This window comes from Adiantum capillus-veneris, chromosome 2, assembly GCF_014529385.1.
Source record: "Adiantum capillus-veneris isolate H3 chromosome 2, ASM1452938v2, whole genome shotgun sequence".
NCBI lineage: Eukaryota > Viridiplantae > Streptophyta > Polypodiopsida > Polypodiales > Pteridaceae > Adiantum > Adiantum capillus-veneris.
Genome location: NC_140932.1, coordinates 177,177,039 through 177,186,700, shown reverse-complemented (window position 1 = coordinate 177,186,700; position 9,662 = coordinate 177,177,039). Strand labels below are relative to the sequence as shown.

Here is a 9,662-nt window from a genome sequence, read left to right as displayed (position 1 = left end):
TTGGATCACTGTATTCCGAGTTCGGGTGAGGGAGTTATAACCAAAAAACCTCTCTTTTTTGCTGTTTTCCAGAGCTGCGGAAACCTGTGTATTGACTGTAGCTCCTCAAACTGAGCTCTGATACCACTTTGTAGAGTGCGCAAGTGATGGAGAAGGTAGGAAAGAAGACTACACACACACACCAACACACATCGAGACACACACACACACAATCGTTACCCTGCAGCAGCCATTCAACGAGCTGCTCTTCTCTTCTTCTCTTTTGAACTATTATCCAAAGTATATTTACAACATAGTATAGTCAGTTTCCAGCCGCCCATAGCACAATGGACATATTCTTTAACATCATATTCTTTAACATGTCTCCCATAGATGGATATTCCCATCCTTAAAAAACACAAGATCTCATTTCAAAGCATCATTAAAACTATCACAATCCTTTCTTCCATGGTATGTGCCATGACACCATATGCATCTATGCACAAATCCTTCTTTGCTTTGGGATTTCTATCCAATAGGTTTTCCTTTCTCTTCAAGCCTCATCAACCATTTCTTGCATGCCCTTAACAAGCTCATCAAGCATAGAACTATCACCTTTTGGACTCACAATAGTAGGATTTGTCATAATCTCTAACATGCTAGAGGTAGAAGTAACACCATTCACTATCTTCTTGTCTCAACTGTCTACAATGTTGCCTCTTAGCAAGCAATGAGACCACATCCTCAACCTCTTTCCACTCAACCTTTGGACCCTGTTTTGTATTCTTGTCTTCAAGAAGTAGCTCTAACTTTTCTTGGAGCTCAGGGGCTGTAGCTTGAAGCAACAATTCAGTCTTTTCTCTATCCAAAGTATCTCACTTTGAGCATAGCGTCACTCAAACTCTCTCAATAATTCAATGATAGAAAGTCCTTCTTTTGGCTTTGTAACCCATTCTAAGAAAGTTCTTTTTTAAACCTTTAGAGTCCTCCATGAAGTATTCCTCCTTTAGGATAATTTGAATTTCTCCAAGTCTCTTTGATGCTCCTCCTTGATTCCCCTTACATGGTCTCTAATTTCATGGAACACAACAAGCTCAAAATTGTGAATCATGTCCAACTCTGGTACCCATTGTAGCTCCATCTCCTTCACATAAATATGAAGATACTTTGTGAAATATTTCCCTTCAAGATAGTCCATGTTTTTCACAATATCTCGAAGGGCTTTGGTTGTTGACACCTCCCTTCTTTCTGTAGCTTGTTTTTGTTGCATAAACATAGAAAATGCTTGAAACATTTTCATTGTACCTTGATCAAAATGCATGCCATTTTGCTCTTTTTGTATAGATTTAACTATTCTTATTCCAACATTTGAGAGCAAGTTTTTGAACCCTCACCCTAGCTACTTTGCGTTGGGTTCACCAAAAGCATGTCGAAAAGTGTGTGGTCTAGGGAGGAAGGTGCAAAACCTTTGGCTATTTGAGTTCATGAGATGAGAGTCACAAAAGCTTTGTGAAAAAGAATTTGGGGAAGTAACCTTGTCATGCTCCTACACCTGATTGGATGCCAAGTGAGGGTTTTAGATGGATCACCCCAGGCATTGCAGTTTGATACTTGGGCTGTCAGCTTGGCTTGGACTTGTCTCCCATGCAACAGATCACTCCCCTCCTCCTGTCCATCAGGAGGAAGATGTTACGTTCGCATCTTCGAGGCTCGCCTTGTACCACCAGCAGAGATTGTTCGGGATCTTTGGCTAGAGTTGATCCATACTCTCAGAGGACAGTTCGTGAGACTCCAGGGCAGCTCCAACCGCATGCGGGAGCGTAGAGAGGCTTTCCTTCGACTCTGGTGCCCTTGGCCTTTCTTCACCATGGTCCAAGGTGTGCTCAGATGGCACTTCCGCCCACCTATGTGGCTTTTTCCTCCTTCCATCTCTTGATTTAGCCTCATTGTACATATGCTGTTTTTTCATTGGGAGAGTCTCCCCCTCATGATTGTTGTAGCCCTCTCTTGTAGAGGTGGTTGTAGCCCTATGGGCAGTTTCATTAACTAATAGAAGGATCTTTTTCTCGGAAAAAAAAAACACCAACAGTTTTCTTGTCAGATGTGTTACTTGCAAAAGAAAAAATCTAGCAAAATCACATCATCAACGAGTCACAAATTACACAAGAAGCATAAATCTACAAATTACACAAGAAGCATGAACATTACTACAAAAGTACCATCCATGCATGTTTTCTCACAAGTGGCACTGCCAATAGACATTCCACAACTAGCATTATCAGATTTTCCTTCAATAGAACACTTTTTCACATCAAATGTAAACAAACAGTAAAAAAAGAATTCTACCAGAACCATACACTCCTAATAAGCATCTACCTTCCACATTCTTGCAAAAGTTGTTGAACTTTTTCTTGAGAACTTTTCCATAGTTCTTTAGCTTTCCACTCTCATCATAAGGCCGAGACAATATGTCCTCAGAAGCAGCCATACAAACTTCACTCGACATGTCATACTTTTTGTATGAGCTCACCCTCTTCTGTTCTGTCACTAACATGCCCACATCACAAGGAACTTGTCCCACACTCATGTGTGTTACACATGTGTTGCGTAGACTTTTGTTGCTAAAATTCCCTGCAAGGCCGAACCTATCATCGATGTTCTTCACAAGGTAGCTTAATGCTTTCACAAACACCCTATTGCGATTGTACCAAACCTACAAAAGATCAGAAAAATAAACAAACGTGCAAACTTTTTGTCAACAAACCAGGCAATAAGCATTATAACCTCTGTGCTTGGATTGTTGATAGGTTGTAAAAACAAATACGTAAGACTTTTGATCCCCTCAACCAAGGGAGGCATATGGCACATAAGTTTCTCGAAGGTTGCCAGCACATCAGCATCACGAACGGTAACAGTGACAAAAATGCTCGGGCTGAAAATGATTCAGATCCACTTTCCAATTCTTGCTCGATCACTCACAAAACCTACACATCAAAAGCAATCAAGCAAATACTATCGTTTGCAACAACCCTGCTGAAAAATGTGACAAGCAAAAATTCCAAAATTGGTTTACCTCAGATAACCACCAAGCTCATCATTGCCACAATTAAACATTGATCTCTCCAATCTGTAAAGCTCCACCCCACCTCTAATGCAGAAATGAAGCATGCAATAAAAGGAGAATCACATTTGGCATCCACGACTATGAAGCATGTTGAAGTCAATATCTCCAAGAATCTCTTCTTCTAATGTCTTTCCAATCATGGAAGCTTTTTTTCTCTCCTCTTGTACACTCCTTCTGCAATTCATCTGCACATGGAAGCACATACCGCAGCTTACATGCCCTTAAATTGCTATGTCAAAAGGGACCTCAGATATCCCTGAGGCAGCAATCCGAAGGTCTTGCTCCTTCTTCATGATCCCACCAAAGCATCACATCATGCCCACCAGTGTATCAGATCAAAATAGCCATCCACCCTTCTTACAAACAACAAGAAAGAATTGTCTAAGCAGCCGATCCAAAATACACAAATCAAGCTTCTCCAAATGCACATCACAAGAGAGCCCAACAAATTCCCTCCAATTGTCAAACTTATTTCATGCCCAATTGTCTTTTTGTTTTGTTGTAGTTTCTCCTACCTTTAGGATTTCATCAGTAAAACCTGCATCCACCTCAAGAAATCCTTTTGCAATAGATCCAATTGCAGTAGGCAACAACGAGAAAGAAGGTGTTGCATAAAAAGACAACCTTACCATTTTGAAATCAAGCTATCATACCAATTTCCCAAAAAGCCAATTCCAACAACTGCTCTCCCACGTAGCAGAGTGTAATGTTGCGTGCGCAGCTGTGAGTGAGAGTGTGTGTGAGAGTGGAGGGGTAGGGGAGGCGGGGGAACTTTGTTGATGTAGGGGCGTGACTCAAAGTAGGGAAGCAAAGAGAAGAGCAAAGGGCAAACACAGATAGGTGCACAGGAGCAGATCCATAACTTCCATGGCCCATGCAACGCGAATGTCTAGCCAAAACACCGTCTGGGAAGCTGGCAGCACCATGCGACCTTGCCACTCACACACGCACCTTCGCCGCAATCTTGCCACTTAGAGACAAATTCTTTGTGACCTCATTGTCCCCCTTCCCTTGGATGCTAGATGGGAATGAAAGGTCCTCAATCGACCTTTCTCGTAATTTGCGCTCCCCACGGCTCTCGGGCCTAAACCGATCGCCTACGAGTCTCCCAAATTATAAGGAAAGGATGATTGAGGACCTTTCCCTACCCCAAAAGCCCTGTTCCTCTCCAAAGCTCGTACATGTATCCTTCTAATGGTCTTTCATCACTTGGTTAATAGGAAGCCTCTACATGTACAAGGACCCCCTCTAGAGCTTACAATATTTATGGCTATGGCACAGGCTTGGCTTCCGGTTATCAATCTTATCATTAGAGATGATATCACTCTTACAAGATCATTTTTTAAATCCAGTGGATATTTCAACGTAATTAAAGGGTCAGAGTAAAGAGGAATGTGCTTGAGTGTTGCTTTTTATATCTTTATATTACTGGAACCTGGAAAGTATGTGGCAGTTACAAGCTTTTACACTCCACGACAGTTTGCATGTGAAGGGTGCTCTAAATTTCTTAAATTAGCTCCACTTTCTTTTTATTTGAGTTGTGTTGAAGGTATGTTTGTTGCATGTTTTCTTGTCTAACCATCTCAAAGTGTGCAATGTAGTCTTACTCTCTAAAATTAATTGTCTAAGAAAGATATCAAAGAGTTATACTTTGATTAATAATCACGGAAGAAGTTGTGCGCATGAGCTTTTATACACGGTTTCCACAAAGACCACTACATTTTGTGTTCAATGCCTACAGTTTCCTGAAAGGTAAATTTGGGCATGTTCTAGTTCTAATTCTATGTCAATTTATGTAATATCATGAAAATGTACTTTTGCGCTAAACCCCTTGAGAGTCTTATGTGTATCCAGGTTTCAAAGTTCATTTGTATGACTTATCTAATGGTCAATTGTGCAAGCTTGGTATACTTTCTGTTGATAGAGTTGTATGTTAAATTAAAGTCGTTCAACACTAGTGTGAATTCCATGCATTTGATCCTTGATTGTTTTGCGGGTTGAGCTGATCTTTTAGCATCACTCTAGTTAGTGAGGGAGGCACGGTTGTTTTTGGTTTTGGGCCCTAATTTGACTTCTCTAAAACTAGCATATGCTCATTTATGTATACATAAGTTGTGTCTTCTTTTGATGTTTTGCAATGCATCATGTAAATCCAATTAATTTTGCTAGATTACCATGCTATGGTGAATTTCTCATTGGAGTTTAGAACTTACAAGGTTTGGGTAGTAATGAAGTAGATCCCTAGAAAAAGAAGAAAGGGGAGGGCATATGCACAATTGGGCCTCTTCAAAGGTCTTGAGATAATTTGAGCCATAGCCTTGCTCACTATTACCTTTCTCTGGTGCAACAACTAATCATTTGTATTGTTTGCGATAGCACTCTTACAGCTTGAGTAGGCATTTATTTTACCAGAGTGTGAGGGGTAAAGTTGATAATTGCATCTAAACCAAGACATCAAATTTCAAACCGAATCATCCATGAATCAGGTGTGACCTTGAAGTCTTGTATGTGATCCGCCAAGGTTGTAGGTCAGGGGACAGGAGATCTAAGCCCTTCGTCGACTATCACTTCTCCTGCAAAATTGCAAGTTGCAACCGTCAGATGCATGCCACATCAGCTGGGATAATACTGTCAATATTTTGCAAATGATTGTACAGCACGTCAACAGTGGGAATTTATGCAGCGATCAACACATCAGCGTACGAAATGAAATATTTCCAGTGAACCATTGTTGTATTTGAACTCTATGTCGTGCACAACTATGCAAGAAACGAATGAATCAGAGCCTCTGTACTTGGCCCCCTCCCAACGACCTTGGTGGCCAAGAATGATCATTTAATGACCATTCCTTAAATGACCATTCCTTAAATGACCATTCCCATATTATTGAGGCCCACCATGGCTCCCAGCCTCTATCGATCGTCATGTGGTTGTCAATATTATGGAGAATGGTCATTAAATTACCATTCCCTACCCCATAAACTCAAATAACAAGTGCAGGGAAAACAAATAGAAGACATCGGAATGGGTGTTCCATATAAACGAGGATATATGTATCAAACACCCAATCTTTAACCACCCATGATCTTGTAACCTTGGAGCTCAAATGGTGAGGTGGATCCCCTCCCCCCCTTCTCTCTCTCTCTCTCTCTCTCTCTCTCTCTCTCTCTCTCTCTCTCTCTCTCTCTCTCTCTCTCTCTCTCTCTCTCTCTCTCTCTCTCTCTCTCTCTCTCTCTCTCTCTCTCTCTCTCTCTCTCTCTCTGTGTGTGTGTGTGTGTGTGTGTGTGTGTGTGTGTGTGTGTGTGTGTGTGTGTGTGTGTGTGTAAGTGCAACACGGACGCCCACTTTCTTCATAGATAGTCCTTCTAAGGTTTCAAAATTTTTGAAATGAGATTCACACGAGCTAGGGAAATGAACCTAGGCTCAAGCTAGCCATTGGTTTTCCATTGAACCCGTCTCATGTAGGCGGTGAAAGTTTTGCCACCATTTTGGTCGCCCCAAGCAAACTAGAGAACTTTTCTCAACTGCAAGTGGCATGTGTAAATAATCCAAGAAGAGAATTGAAAGATTCAAGAAGATAATTGACAATGGATTGGGCATGTCTAGTTGAATTTTGCCAGTAAGGACGTCATAGAAATGATCGATACAAGCTATAGAAGTGGCAACCAGCATTTGTCACAAAGGTAGAAAAACGGAGTTTTGCAAGTGTTGTTTCCAAGACAAGAATGCAAAGTTTTCATTAGAGGGCTCTCATAGTCATGGGATACCAATGAGAATAAGTTTGACACCACATAAGTATGTTGGCAACTCAGTTGTAGTCTTGAATGAGAACCTCAACTCCACAAAACCAAGGCACCATCACGTCTCAAGGGAGCTATAATGTGGATCACTGAGGAGCTCATCCCTCACTAACTCAAGAAAAAAACAAGAAGCTCAAGAAGATACACCAAGCACACAAAGAACGCAAGTGGTTGGTCATTCATGGTGATCAAGACATCTAAGAGTCCTAAACAACCATTTCCTTTCCACCAAAACCCCACATAGCCCATAGTTTCACAATATTTGGTTTTTGAAGACGTTTGTCAATCTCTCTCTCCCTCTCTATCTGTATGTCTCTCTTTGTGTCTCCCTGCCACACACACTCAGACACATACACTGTAGCTAATAGATTTTTGGAACTTATAGGCCTTCTCACTAATCAATGAAGAGGCATGCCAAGTACAATATTGTCGGTGCCAGATCTATGCCTACTACTGGTTAGGGTAAAGTTGTCGGATCTACATGTTAGTAGATTATAAAAGGCCTTGGCTCTAGTGGTTTGAATAAGTTTAATTATTGAGTCTATTGAGCCCTGACTTGCTAGATATTTAGATGTGTGTGTGTGTGTGTGTGTGTGTGTGTGTGTGTGTGTGTGTGTGTGTGTGTGTGTGTGTGCGTGTGTGTGTGTGTGTGTGTGTGTGTGTGTGTGTGTGTGTGTGTGTAGTTGTTTAACTTAAATTAATAACACACCAATGAATAGGATGTTCAAAAAGACGGCTGGCAAAAGATGTATAGGCAAAGATAAGTTAAAAAACAACTTAGTCTTTGAATCATAGCTCCACAACATTATAAGAATGAAGTATCTTTCCAAATGAATTTGTACAAAGGTATCAAAACTATCCCAATTGAATCATAAAGTGTTTCCAAAGTCGAACTGCAGCAAGCTAAACCTCTTTAAGCCAAGATAGAATTCTCACCTGCATCCATATAGTCAAGACAACAGATATGTTAGACTTGGCTATGTATGGCAGGTTTCAAAGAATCTATCAGTTGTTATCCATGTCAAACTTAAAAAAATTTAGACTAGCTACTGTCCTGCATATTTAAAGTCTCAAGGATTTTTTACCATCATATTTTTGCTAGAGTTACTCATATATTTAGCTTCTCTTTTATTATATAATATCTATTAATGTAAAAAATGTCGACTAATCCATATCATTGTATGTAAAAAGCTTGCAAGCAAAGCTTAGTTAAGTAATGTTATCCTTAAAATGTGTTCCGATGTCAAGCCCTTCAAAGCCAGAAACAACTAGGATTATCATTTGACCAAGCTAGCCCTATCCAGAGACTAGGTAAAAACTAGAAGAATGTATTGTAGATGACTTAACCCGCTAGAACTTAGCAGAATCCCTAATAGGCATGTTTATCCAACAACATATACTTAAGTATCAAAACAAAAATATTCATCAGTAGCAGTTGGGTTAATTCTCCAAGTTTTCCCGGCACTATTATATTTCAATAAGTAATCATTTAATATGATGCTATCCTGAGAGGTAATCTATCAAAGCAAAACAAGCTAGGACCAAACAACTATCATTATCATGTGAGAGCAGCTAAATAAATGCTATCTTGAGTCATTTCCCAAAGTAACTCAGTTACCTCGATGTCAATTTAAGAAAATAATCCACTAGAATGTGACCCATAACATTTTTGTAGCATAACCAGTAATGCCACGAAGCTTTCAACATCATATTAACTAGGGTTATCATACAACCGAACTTAAACGTGATGTCACTGAGTTAATCAATAATATGCAGCAGGTTATGCATTTTTTCTACTACATTCCTATCATGAGTTTCCTTTGAAACTACAGTAAGAACTGAACCATCAGTTCAGAGACGTATCAATCAAATCCAGAGAAGTATCAGCCAGAGCCACAGTAACATTATACCCATACTGGTCAGAATCATAGTTTATGCCAAAACTCAAGTGAGGTCTTTAAGGCATTATCATCACCAAGAACTAGATGGTGTATAAAGACCAGAACTAAGCCATGCAACCAGGCAACAAGCAGAAGCTTTTTATTTATTGTAAGTCAAGGAAAATAGTAAAACACCAGAATATGTTTTATGGTAGTATCATCACTAGATGTATTGTAAAAACCCAGTTTTAAGCCAGATATCCAAGCAAGATTAGATATTCTGTAAGTCAGCACCAGAGTCAGATCCGGCTAATACCAACCATACCCAAGATCAAGAGAGTAAGATCTAGTTTAGAGAAATACCAGGATTAAGCCAGAAATCCAAGACCAAAAAAACCAGCTGGTAGCCAGTAGACAGGTAGTAGATTTTACAAGACAGTGGACAGTAGATTGCATAGAATTTAACAATTTTCTAAATTCGGTGAGCAAGACTGGAAGCAGCCAAAAAAATCATCATTCTCTTTCACTGTGTCAAAGTAAGAAGAACCTGTTATCATTCTCAACAAAGCAATAAAATTTTTGACCACCTGAAATATTTGAAGGAAATATGGAACTAGTGAGCAAAAGTACACTCACAATAATCTCCCAAGAGCCAAGGGAAAGACAGGTATAAATCCAATGATAGCTTGTTCTCCCATTATTAGTATGATTAATGTTTCCTATGTCAATTTGTTTGCACGAGGCACTATGTAACAGGCTTACAACACCATACTTACCATAAGTATCAAGTAAATGCGAAAAAGCCCAAATTTTCATCAGTTTCCATGGTAAGCCACTACTTCAGAGAGTGAAAATGAACAAGACAGAAGCCCTCACAAA

The 9,662-nt window shown here is 39.9% G+C and overlaps 1 pseudogene; it reads right to left on the bottom strand.

Moving 5' to 3' along the window:
* Positions 1-532: 532 nt before the first annotated feature.
* On the bottom strand, positions 533-3,420 carry LOC147464126 (uncharacterized; annotated as a pseudogene).
* Positions 3,421-9,662: the final 6,242 nt, after the last annotated feature.